Source organism: Anthonomus grandis, chromosome 7, assembly GCF_022605725.1.
Source record: "Anthonomus grandis grandis chromosome 7, icAntGran1.3, whole genome shotgun sequence".
Taxonomy (NCBI): domain Eukaryota; kingdom Metazoa; phylum Arthropoda; class Insecta; order Coleoptera; family Curculionidae; genus Anthonomus; species Anthonomus grandis.
This window is the reverse complement of record NC_065552.1, coordinates 18,964,668-18,978,227: the sequence shown is the minus strand read 5'-3', so window position 1 is coordinate 18,978,227 and position 13,560 is coordinate 18,964,668. Positions and strand designations below refer to the sequence as shown.

The 13,560-nt window shown below is 33.5% G+C and overlaps 1 protein-coding gene and 1 long non-coding RNA gene across 4 annotated transcripts in view; both read right to left on the bottom strand.

Moving 5' to 3' along the window:
• The window catches only part of LOC126738233 (WD repeat-containing protein 13-like), a 129,497-nt gene extending 124,405 nt beyond the window's left edge, over positions 1-5,092 (bottom strand). The window contains exon 1 of one of the 3 annotated variants that reach the window (XM_050443472.1): positions 4,846-5,092. The gene's annotated coding sequence lies outside the window, so the exon portion shown is untranslated. The remainder of the gene's footprint in view (positions 1-4,845) is intronic. The other 2 variants (XM_050443468.1, XM_050443470.1) reach the window with 2 other exon arrangements.
• Positions 5,093-8,570: 3,478 nt separating this feature from the next.
• LOC126738238 (uncharacterized) lies at positions 8,571-9,608 on the bottom strand. The gene is made up of 2 exons (XR_007661267.1): positions 9,470-9,608; positions 8,571-8,667 (listed from the first exon to the last, which is right to left on the bottom strand). It is a non-coding gene; the product is annotated as an uncharacterized LOC126738238 (long non-coding RNA).
• Positions 9,609-13,560: the final 3,952 nt, after the last annotated feature.

Sequence of the window (13,560 nt, the reverse complement as noted above, 5' to 3'; positions counted from 1 at the left end):
ATTAGATTTGTCTAAAAAATTTACATTAAGATCGCCAGTCAGAATCAACATCGCATTAACCGAAATTTCACTTAAGAGGATCTCCAACCTTTCTAAAAACAAATCTAAATTACCAGATAGAGATCGATATAATCCTAAAATATACAAATTTAACTTACTGCTAAATACAATAGAAAACTCGCACACGTTTTCAATCAATAGATGATCAAATCTGTCAATAGTAATAAACACAAATTTAGTTAAAAAAGCTTTCTCTAACATAATAAGAGTACCACCATGTGTATATTGCTTGCGTGAAAATTTGGAAATTAGTACATAACCAGGGATATCAATAGGCTCATCAACAATATTTTTAACCTCTTGGGGTCAGTGTCATGTCAAAGTATTGTTGTATCATCTGCAAAAATAGTAAATTTGTCCCTAATTGGAATTTGAGAGATATTGACATATGGCAGAAACAACATTAGTCCAAGAACAGAACCCCTCGGAAGCAGGGCTATGGGTCTGAAATTTGATGGATCATCATAGTTTCCACCCTTAAATAATAGTATAATCAAGGCACTTTAAGTAAATGTAAAAAAAACCCACTTAAAAGTGAAACATTGATCACCTCAGCCAAAGAATCAAGGGTTGGTTGCGGTAGCGCTATTAGGACCTTTAGTAACCCATCATATCCAGAAGAGTTCTTATTTTTCATTGAGGCTACAGCTTCCATTATTTTGGCCGTCGTCGTGCTATTAGAAACAGAAGGGTTTTCACGGTGGTGAATAAGACATTAACAATTTTTTAAGAGTCTCTAGACTTATTTCTTGATTGGTTTAATTTACTTGAGTAGTATAACTTTTTTGCCAGTTTCACTATATCGCGGTAAATTTTGCGATATCTATTAAAGTAGGATATGAATCTGGAATTGTCTAGGGCAAATTTTCCTATTCAGTGCAAACACTGAAGATTTTTACCAGAAATTAAGAGACCACTGCTATACCAGGGTCTTCTCCTTTTTTCCCTAATTGTCATCATGAGGAAAGTTGCCTGAAAAACATCCACGTTGAATGGAAATTCTTAAAAGGATTACCGTTGTCAAGTATGATACCGTTCCAGTCTATGTAATTACAACATTCTTTAAATTTACAGACATTTTTTCTAGTGAACAACCTTCCCCTCTTTTCTTTTCTTGAGGTACACTTTTTTTTCACTTAGAAGAAAGGAACATAATACGACCTCACGATCCGACAACCCAGCACTTACAATTCAACATGCCACCTGCGTTTCACAGAGCATATCGTAAACATAATATAAAAGTGATGCTGAATTAGCAGTGATGCGAGTAGGTTGATTTACATGCAAACTTAAATTAAAAGATTTCGCACTCTACATATCAACAAATAATTGTTAGAGTTACTGCAGTCTAAAAAATTTACATTAAGGTCACCTATCAATATTAGTGATGCATTTACCGATATTTGGCATAAAATATTATATAATTTATCAATAAAATGAAGATGATGAAGTTGTAAAAGTATCATTAAAAACTGTTGGTTTTATCATTAGGTCCACAAAAGATTTTCTGAATTTGGAAAGCCTTATTGCTTTATATAATAGCTTGATAAAATCTAAATTGCTTTATGCCACAATGGTATGGTTCACTAACTATGAGGTACATATTGACACGCTCGAGTATGTACAACATAAATTTTTAAAGTATTTAAGCTTCAAAGCTGATGGTTGAACCCCCCAAGAGGCTGTAATCATAGCTTACTTCTTCAGAGATGTAACTTTTTATCCCTTAAACATTGTGTCATACTAAGCAGCCAACTTTTTCTATTTAAACTCTGCTCCAATAAAATTGATACCTTTTGGGTGAATTAAATTTTTTTGTACCTCCTATTCACACAAGAAGGCCAGTTCTATCTTGAGAATACCTGAACCAACTTAAGCAGAAATACTCCTTTATACCGAGCCTGTTCATGGTTTAACACATTAAATAGTGAGAATAACATTGACCTTTTTAATGGCTCTACAACTGCTTTTAAAAAAAAGGTGATGCATAAGCATTACCTCCTGCAGCATAAATTATTGGTTCTCAATTGATTACAGTTAATTCATTAAAATGCATTGATCAGTATTAGGTGGGCTGGAGGTGTTTTGGGTGCTTTGGGTCAGTTTCAGGGTCAGTTTTTTCTTTCTATTGTACTACTCAAAATTGCTTTTGGGTGACTTTACTCTTGTTATATGCATAGTTTGTTTAAGTTTGTTAGTTGAGTTGCAATTTTTTTGTTACTATATTACTCATAATTGTCTTTTGTATTGAGATTTTCCTGTTGGACAATAAATAAATAAATAAATAAATAAAATTACTAAAATTACTCGAAGGTGACATGTAAAGGCTTAAAATGTACAAATTTAATTGTTTAGAATGAACAAAACAAAATTTAAGTTTTTTCTTCCAGGAGATAGTCAAACTTGGTTACATCAACAAAGTTATATCTTTTTAAAAACTTATTCTCTATTAATATCAAAGTTCCACCATGAATATAACTGAGTACAGGAATAGATGGATGTCAGAGCATAACTTTCTATAAAAAAAAGGTTCACCTTGTTTGAGCCAATGTTTGGTTAAAACAATGACAGGATTATCTTCACATGCTAAAAATAAAGAGAGTTCATCAGATTTATTTCTGACTGAATATTTAAAAGGGCTAAAGCAAAATGGACTCCGACTGAGTTTGGCTTAAAAGAGGTCCACTACTCCATGTTATATCCATACAAGATATAGTTTTTGATACTATTTTTAAGGCAGAGTGAGTGGTAGATATATATAATGATAAAATATCACAGTAATTTAGGTGATAGCGTGATAGCCGATGTGATGACCCTTCAAAAGCATTAGTGATAAGTCTCACAGATAGGTTTTTATTTCTAATGAATGAATTGATGTATTCAAGAGTCTTAAAATAGAAGCGACTGTGACTGAAATTATATGTAATACACAAGATAAGATTAGACTCTTTTCTATAAACAACAGATTACTTAGACAAGACTGATCACCTGCATAAAACTTAAATTAAGACATACAACTACATTATCTTTACTATTATAATTAATACTATTACCAAAAATGTCCTTACTTAGTCTGTGAAAAGCAGCACCAGTCATTACCTTTTCTGATATATCATAGCAAGCCCCTGACTATTCCCTGAGAATCGATGATAGATGTCTGGCACTCATAAATAAAAACTCTGGATTTCTTAGATAAAGGGAAGCATGTTTTATTTGCACAGGAGTAGCTATGTTCATATGGAGATGGATCTTTTAACTTGACAGAATTATTTGTCGGCTCCACCATATACTTAGAGTTGGTATGTGGTTCAATGTCATCAGAGTTTTAGATTACCATTGGAGTCTTAGAGATTTTAAAAGACTTTAAATTATTTCTAAGGGAAGCTATTTCAGAAGAGTAATAGTGATTTTCAGCCCCAAGAAGTCTAATAGAAGTGATCATATTTTTGCTGAGAGTATGTGTTTCATCCAGGTCTTTTTGAGGTTGATTTATTTTTTCCTTCTGTTCTGAAACATTGTGTCTTTCTCAAATTCTTGAGTTTTTTTGTGCTGCTTTTTGAAGGCATTTTTCTTAGATTTTAATTCAGTATAAAGATTATCCATTTTTTCCTCCAGAGACAGAATTTCTTGGTTTTTTGAAGTTTCTCGCTGCTCAATAGGAATCCTCTTGTCATTTACTATGGCTTGCAGCCTAGAAACCTGTTTAAGGGTCATATCATGTTCTGTTGTAGAAATCCCTCTGGATGTGGAAGCTGATGCCTTACATGTGTCAGAGCAGTATATCTTTGAATGTTCAAGTTTTTCATGTGTCCAAAAATCACTTTTCAGGCAGCTGGGGTGAAATAAATCCAAGCACTGAATGCATAAGTAGTTATTGAAGGTTTTATTTGCACAGCATCAAAATTTAGTTTTGAGATCCATTATAAGTTATGCATTATCAAAGAAACTAATTCACTAAACAGCAACACAGCAAAAAAACCATGATGGATGTCTTAATACCTTACACTCTTGCTAAATTTCAGGAACTCTCTACAGTTTAAAATTTATTGGCATGCAACATAATATGATAACCATATGGAAGAACCACAAACCAGTAAAAAAAGTTTACTTGCTGATAACACAATTGAATGGTCACTATTGAATTTGACAGTCACTATTGTTGTTTCTTCTCATCACTATTATGTGAAAACTATTTGAAATTCTGTCATGTTGATTTCACCAACTTGTAGCATTTTATATGCAACACAACTATGTTTTTGTATTAAAGCACTGTAAAAGATTAGATAGAATCGCAATAATCATTGACATCATTTTCTCTGCTGGAAGTGAGTCAAAATAAATGACTGTCCAGTTTAGTTTTATTATTGTGCATGTGTATCTCTTGTTTTACTTTTTAATTTTTATAATAACACCCTATACTATATGTTTTAACTTTTTTTTCTTCTCTCTTAGGTAACATGGAAAATAACTTTGTGAATTTTTACCTTTGATGTAATTGTTTTTCCTTTTTCATATCATTGTATATAAATGATAATATTATTGTGTTATTATTACATGTCATGCTCTTTATGTGGTAAATCTTAAATGTGCTAATCTAAAATTCTAAAATCTAATAGCAAGATACCTATTATTACCATTCTATATCCTTATATATACCATTCTATGTACTACTTTTTTTTGAAAAGTTTTACATAGAATGTTGAGTTTGAACATGTTATTGATAAAAAAGTGAGGATGAAGTAAAAAAATGCCAAATTTTAAAAATTATAAAGTATTTCTACTTACATATACTTCACAATTACACGGGCTTAACTACACTCTATTTGCAACTAGCCATCACGTTGATCATTATATATGCTATTAATTCAAATTTAAATCCTTAAGTAACCAAATTCTGTAACTTATAGGGTATAAATTAGGTCATAAACACAAATTTCCACACACAAATTCACAAATCAGGAATATCAAATCAAATGTATAATAATACGGATGTCGGATGTCGGATTAACAGTTAACTCATATATAAATAACAAGGACTGTCAAATGTCACTTACGTCAACAAATATTATTTTATTGGAGTGGATACCGTACAAGTACGATTATCGTAATTTTCTCTCGTGTCTCATTATAGCCTATAGGTAAGTATTTTTTTATTTATATATTCATAATATCTAATTAAATAAATAAATGGGAGTTCTAGGCACACAGTTTTGTATGCACGCTTAGTGAGGAAAAAAATCAATATGTCCAAACAATAAGATCGTATATTGTGTATATTAACGATAGGTCGAAGGAAAGCTTAGAGCGGGTGATTATAGTGTATGTAAAGCCAGGTATTGAAATCTTGGCCAATTTTTATGGTTTCAGAGATATGGAAAAACTTCTTCACATGCAATTTTTAACGTAACAGTCTTAGAACATTGAAAGGCTAGAAGTAGCATGCCGTGAAACTATGGGCAGGTTTGTTTGCTTGCAACATCTCTGATGCAATGATGCTAAATGCTTATATAGAAATGCCAAAAATCACTTTATCATATAAAAATTTTCAATTGTTTCCGAAGGCACAAAACAATACTACTGCTCCCCTTTAATAAAATATCAAGCATTTTTTGAAATAAAATAGGATAAGATACTCTATATCGAAGTCAATATACAACGTTAAATAAATGTAAATAAAGTATATTAGAGAAAACGTTAATGGCATCGCAACGCCGCTCGATCGCATTGTTGATGCCACCGATACAAGCACTCTCTACCAGTGACGTCGTCAACAAATATTTACATGATAAATATTTATTAATTATTATAGAGTTTGAGTATAAGTAATATTACCATTTATGAGCTATTTATGTGTTTTTAACGGACTTCATTAGAGGAAGGTACCTACATAACAAAAAGCATTTTTATGAAAATTAAAGGGACAGTATTGCTACAACGGAAAGAGTTAAAACTACAAGGATGTTCAAATTGTGAAGGAGTTGCAGGTTTTTTACAGGTTATATAGAGATTTTTATTATGGGTATTTAACCTGTAATAATAGTTTAATAATAGTTTTGAGACATTTAACATTGACCTATATAACACTTAATACCAATTATATCATATTAATTTATACTAAAAAACAAAGCTTACCTAAGAATAAAGACTATGTACAATAGATTAGATTAGATAGTTTATTAGTAGTAATATACAAACAAGTACTTTTACAAGTCAAATAAAATATGTAATGAAACTTATAAATTAGGGATTAAAATGTTAAAAAAAAAGTTGCTACACAGTTTGTACATATATATATAAAAAATATGAAATAGACATATCAAAAGTTTAAAATTCAAGTTGGCTATCATTAAAGGTAAAATTCAATTAAAATACACTTTTACTTACATTAAAGGAACTAAGACAAATTAAAATTTGATTCAAAGTACTCCCCAAATGAACATTTTAGGGAAAGGCAAAATTAACTTTATACATAGATATCAATATCTAAATAAATTTCAAAATTCTTTAAAGGCAATAAAAAATTAGTAATTTCATCTATCTACCTAATGTCTATATTAAAAAAAACATAACTACATAGGTATTATCCTTTTTTCTGCCAAAACAACTAAAAATTTTGAAAAAAACCCGACCATTTTTCGACAGTTTTGACAAAAGCCATTAAACTGCAGAATTACCGTTTAGTTTTTAAGTAGTTCCTCTTGTTTGAGAGCCCCATTTTGGCCCCAATTTAGGTTATTTAGGTTATATTATTGTAAATCCCTGTAGTTTTAATTTTCTAGAATTTGTATACTTGCTTGCTTTGACTGTCAGTATTCTCCTAAAATTATTGGTCTCTTTTGGCAAAAACAATAAAGATAATTCTAAATATTTCGAAACTGTTTCATCGGGTTTTAAAAAGAACGCGCTTCGTGACATTTCATTCAGTTTTAATTGTTTAGTCAGTTTTTACCTTGAAAACAATTAAACGGCAGTCAAGGCGAGTTAGGTTAGTGTTTTTTTGACGTTGACAATAAAAGTGTTCCGGAATTTCGTTACAATTGGTGTCAGAAGTAAAGGATATTTGGAAGCTCATTTTAGTGGATGCCTTTAACAAGAAGTTCAAGATGGAGACCGAGAAATTGATGGAGCTGCTATTAAGGAAGTTTGACGAACAAAAAGTAGAACAAGAAGAACGAGACCGTAAGCAGAGGGAAGAATAAGAAAAGCGAGACACGAAACAGGAAGATTTACTAAAGACAATTAAATCTGACCCGAAGAAGGAAAATGAAGACCTGATAAGGACCATGAAAGATGATCTAAAGAAGAAAAATGAAGATCTGATAAGGACCATGAAAGATGACTTACTGAATTTAAAAGATAATCTTAAAAAGGAGAAAAGGAGCAGAACCAACGAGATAGAAAAGACGAGGAACGAATTTTACAACTTAAAGAAGATCTGGAGATAAATCAGAAACAATTAATGACTAACTTTTGATACTAATTAATGGCAAGTACAAAAAAAGATCTAAGAACTAGAGATGAAAGTAAAACGGACTCCTTTTCATCCCCATCCTGGAATGCAAACAATGATGAAAGAAAAGCCAGCAAAATTCGACGGCAAAGAAGCATGGAGTACCTACTTGAATCAATTTGAGGCCGCTGCTAGGGGAAATCGCTAGGATAACGAAGAAAAGGCAATCAATCTTAAGCTAAGCCTTAGAGGAGAAGCTACAGAAATATTAAGAATGGTACCATCTGAGGATGAGCTCAATTTCGACGTATTGGTGCGTACCTTAGAGATGAGATACGGTGAAGCCCATCTACAACAAGTGTACCAGGCTCAATTGAAATCTAGAAGGCAACAACCCGAAGAAGGACTCCAACAATTTGAGGCCGATGTTGCTCGATTAATAAATCTGGCTTACCCTTCAGCCCCAACAGACTTCCGAGAACAAATTTCTATAAAAAGGTGTCAAGACTGATCTAGATAAAGTAGAAGCAATGGAAAATTGGCCACGACCCACTGACAAATACCAGTTAAGAAGCTCTCTGGGCCTTTGTACCTATTACAGTAGATTTGTAAGAAATTTCGCTAATCTTGCAAAGCCTCTACATAAGCTCACGGAGGACAAAATGGTGTTTATACTCTATTTCAGAAGTGTATAGAGCAATAAACTGGGGAATTCCGTTCTGTTTGGCTACATTTCGTGGTAGTTCATAGGCGCAGGTACTTATAATATTTATGAATTTAATTTTCACGGATTAAATGCCTTTATTTTGAAAGAGATTAAATACTAAATAAATACTTTTAATCCTTTTGTATAGGTACCTATCTTTTAACGCTTTGTAACATGCAAAAATGGGGTCAGGTAATATATACAGACTATAAATACTTTTAAATCATATTTTAAACGTTAGTAGTCACTGCTACGCTGTAGTGTAATCACAATATTTGTTACAGGTTTAATCTCCAACAGATATATTAATTGATTTATTAATTTTTTTTACCAAGATAAAGTAAATCGCAACCATAGTTTCATAAAATAATTTATTTAAAAATCATACATAAATATATATACTACACAGATATGATACACCGTTAAGATGGTCCCTCCTAACATACCCGATCTGAAACGCAAGGAAAACCATTATTGGATGAGGAAAGTAAATAATAATATGGGATATTGTTTCATTGTTTTGTTGATTGAATAGAATTAGGAACTGCCATTGATTTTGCATTGATTTTACCTTGCAGGTCAATTTGGCCTATTTTAGATTTTAATGAATACTGAGCACTTATTAACTAATTGTTTATTTTGTTCAAATCATAAGGATCAATGGTGATAAGAATGTTAATGTCAATCTGGTCTGTCAGTTTTTTTTTGTAAATTATTGTTGCTAAACCATGGCCTCAAGTTATAGATTGCTCCATAGTTGCAAATTACTTAAACCAATGTTGGTACCAGATAGTACCCAGTAGTTAAACCCAGCATGTCAACACCTAGGTACTTGACAGATAAATGCATTCCTTAAAATTTGGAGGGAACTGACAATCCTATTTTTAATAGATTCATTCTTTATCTGGTTCTAGAGTATGACAGATAGTTTCGCTTAATGCGGATGTGAAAAGGTAGACCCTATCTTAGCCTAATTTTTTTGTAGTTACTAGTATGTGCTAGGATAGCTTAATTGCTGATTTTCTAAGTAGGCCTAAGAGTTTATAGGGCTCCTTGTTTTTGTTGTGTTAAATAAAACCCAGAAAAGGCCACATTCCATCTTCGGTAAGTTAGCACATGTTACATGCCTAAGTCATTTTCCTATTTTTTTCATCTAATTAATTTCTTATTTGCATGCTTTTCGGTTTAACTCAAAAGAACATCAATGCATCCAACTTTTTAGAGAGCAATTTTATAAAATTTAACTTACTTACCCACACAAAAATGCCATAAAATTGACAGCCATGTCGAACCTCATGTGTGGTCCCCATTTTTAGGCCTTCCTGTACCTTCTGCTTATCCTCTGCTTCTGCTTTTGCTGCATTTTTATTGTTGCTGCTTCCACCTCACTTGCTACTCCACGTGTTACCACATCAAGTCGCTTGGATCATCACCTCCGGAACCTGCATTCCTTCCAATCGGCTACACCTAATACCGATTGCCCTCCACTACCTGCTAGACATTCTGGAAGCATCCTAACTGGTCGATCTGCTGCTGCCTCTTTTGACCCAAACGTATAGCTGCCAACAAAGGAGCCCCATTCAGATCAGGTGGGCCCTGCTACCAGTCGGAGAGACTCAGAATTTCAGGTAGCCCCTTTTTCTTTTTGGCTTGGTTTCTCCAGGTATTGATTTATCGGTTCGTCGCAATTTATAGATTATTTTTTTTTTAATTAATATGTAGAAATGATCACAGATTTTAAATTCAATTTAGTAAAATTGTTTATATAACCACCATCACTGATTTGATTTGAAATTGGGAACTGAGTATATACGTATATGCGAGGTATTGTCAGATGTACAATTGAATAAGTATTAAGTGCTAAATTTTACTTTATTTTCTTTCTCATAATTTTAAATTTCATAACTATAACTTAAGTATTAGAGCATTACTGTCTTTGTATTTATTTTTTTTTGAATTGAGGTTATAGATTAAATTAGTTGTCAATTATGACATTGATTTATCTTTCAATACTAAAGCTGGGTTTAACGATATAAAGCTGCGTTTTCTTTGCGTGCCCTAATAAAGGCTAATAATCATAACCCTGGAACCCACATTTAGGCATTGTGCGAGAAACAGTGCAATATATTATTATCCCAATATTTAAAAAATGGAGGTATTCAGTCCAACGAAAAGATGTACTAAAAATTCTCCACTATCGCTGAGTGAAAAAGTTATTATTTTAAATGTACATGATTGCATAAAACACGATTATCCTAGTTTTACTGTGCAAGAAATTGTTGAAAAATGTTCTCGAATGAGTGGAATTGGAGTTCTCGAATGAGTGGAAGTCCACCATTTTCAAATTGTTGCGGGAAAGAAAAGTAGCAAGTCAAGTGGAATCTCCCAAGCAAAAGCCAGGACGACCTACAAAAGTCCTTGATGAAAATGCTAAATGTATAATTCGAAGAAAAGTTCACTCTTTTTATTTTAAAAAGGAAATACCCACCCTAGACAAAATTTTAATGGAGCTTGGCCGAGATGACAGTATTCCCTTGATAAGGGAGAAAACTTTTATGGAAAACTTAAAAAAATATGGATTTTGCCTGGGAAAAGCATAACCGCAAAGCACTTTTACTGGAGAGCGACGAAATTGTTTGTTGAAGACGACAATACTTGAGAAGTATCAAGCAGTACCGCAGGGAGCAAAAGAAAGTTTTTTATCTTGATGAGACGTGGATTAACGAAGGTTATATAGTCCAAAAAATGTGGCAAGACAAAAATATAACCAGTGCTCGCCAAGCTTTCATAGAAGGCCTGTCTACGGGTATTAAAGTACCTTCGGGAAAAGGAAAAAGACTTATAATCACACATATTGGAAGCGAAGAGGGATTTTTAAAAGAAGGTCTGCTAACCTTTGAGTCGACTCGCACAGGAGATTACCATGAAGACATGAACTCAGACGTTTTCGAGGACTATTTTGGTGAAATGATAAAATTTCTTCCGGCTAATTCGGTGGTGGTTATGGATAACGCAAGCTATCATTCACGGCGAATAGAGAAGACGCCAACTTCAAGTTGGAGAAAGCAAGAAATTATCGATTGGCTGACTGCAAAAGGTATTGCGTTTGAAGCAAATTTGATAAAAAAAGAACTGCTGGCAATAGCAAACTTACACAAAACTCGTTTCATGAAATACGCCGTGGAAGATATAGCCGAAAAATATAATATAACTGTACTGCGCTTACCGCCATATCATTGCGAACTAAATCCTATAGAACTGATATGGGCGCAGGTAAAAGGATTTGTAGCAAGACAAAACACGACTTTTAAAATGAAAGATGTTAAGCTACTATTTGATCAAGCCATTACGGAAGCGACACCAGAGAATTGGCGAAAAGCAGTCCAGCATGTAATTAAGCAAGAGGACAAAATGTGGGATCTTGACAACCTCATCGATCAGACAGTCGATCCTTTAATTATAATGTCAAGAGGTGATGACAGTTCGTCAGATGACGAAGAAGACTACAATCTATTATAATTTAAAATTGTTATACACTGTTCAAAAAGTGCCAGATCCAAAAGTGACATTTTCAACTGTTTTACTCTACATATTATGTTCAATAAATTTGTGAAAAAAATATATTATTCCATTTAAACAAAAGTAACTTTCTAAAATAAAATAGCATTTAAGTACATTAATTATAAGGTAAAAAACAAGTCGCAGTTGCACGCCTTTGGCGAACCGTTTTCAATGCTTATCAGTGGGTAACAATGGGCAAAACTCATAAATTGACCCAAAACCGGGTGGCACTACCTGCAATCAACGAAAAGAAAGAATTTTACATTGAAACTAATATCCAACTAAGGTAGTGGCATAAAATATTGGTGGATCACCAGGTACCACTTTTGCATACCTAATGAGGTTTTATTGCTCTACACACTTCTGAAATAGTTGGTAAACAGATTGTAAAGATGCATTTCAACGGTTAAAAAAAACACTGTGCACATCTCCAATTTTAACATATCCGATTCCTGGACAAACTTTTATTTTGGATACCCATGAAAGCAATGTTGGAATTGGGGCCGTTCTATCACAAAAATATGAAGATGGCGAGCAGTGATTAGCTTATTTCAGTAAAACGTTATCAAAACCAGAAAGCAACTATTGTGTCACCAGGCGAGAGCTATTGGCAGCAGTAAAAGCTATTGAACATTTCCATAAATATTTGTATGGTCAACGATTTACCCTTAGAACTGACCATGCTTCGCTGAAATGGCTGTTTCAGTTTAAAAACCCCGAAGGACCAATAGTAAGGTGGCTTCAATGATTACAAGAGTATGTCTTTACAATAAAACATAGGAAAGTCGAATATCACCAAAATGTCGATGCTTTATCGAGAAGACCCTATATTAAAACATGTCAACATTGTTTTAAAAAGGAATCAAAACAGCATCCAGAGATATTTACTTGTAATCGTATTGGCCTTCACAGTTCTAAAGAGTGGGATTTAGCTAGTTTAATCCAGGATCAGTGTGATGACCCAGTATTTGGTCTTATTTACGAGCTGAAATCTCGAGAAATTTTTAAAACCAGAATGGAAAGATATTTCTGAAAAATATCTAGAACTAAAAGCTTATTGGTCTCAATGAAATTCGTTGGTTATAAAAGATTGATTGTTAAAAAGAGTCTGGGAGAGCTTAGATGGAAAAGAAAAAATATATCTGACAGTTCCTCGAAAACGGATTCAAGAAATTCTTGAAGCTGTTCATGGCGGTGTCGGCGCAGGACATTTTAGAGTTAGTAAGACCTTGGCAAAAGTGAGAGAACGATTTTACTGGCTGAATAGTCATGAAGATGTTGAACGCTGGTGCCGACAGTGTGAGCAGTGTTCGTCAAGCAAGGGCCCAAGAACCCGGACAAGAGGAAAGATGATGCAGTATCTTGTTAGTGCATGCTTTGAACGAATTGCCATAGAGGTAGCAGGACCTTTTCCTACTAGTAGCTCCCGAAACCGATATGCTCTTGTTGCTATGGATTACTTTAGTAAGTGACCCGAGGTTTATCCGATTCGTTATGACATAAAGGCAAATGCTACCGGTTTTAATCCTGGGGTAAAGACTGGTTATACAATCCACGGAGGACGAAGAGCAAGTCACCAAAGCTCCAGAAAGATTGGGAAGGTCCATTCAATGTGGTCACTAGAATCAGCGACGTGGTGTACCGTATCCAGCGACATCCGACAACGAAGATGAAAATTGTAAACATCGTTCGGTTAGCGCCCTATCATGACTCAGGTAGTCCCATGTTCGATCCTGGAGGTGTTGATTGACGGGACGATCAAACTTGAGAGAGGAGCAGTATT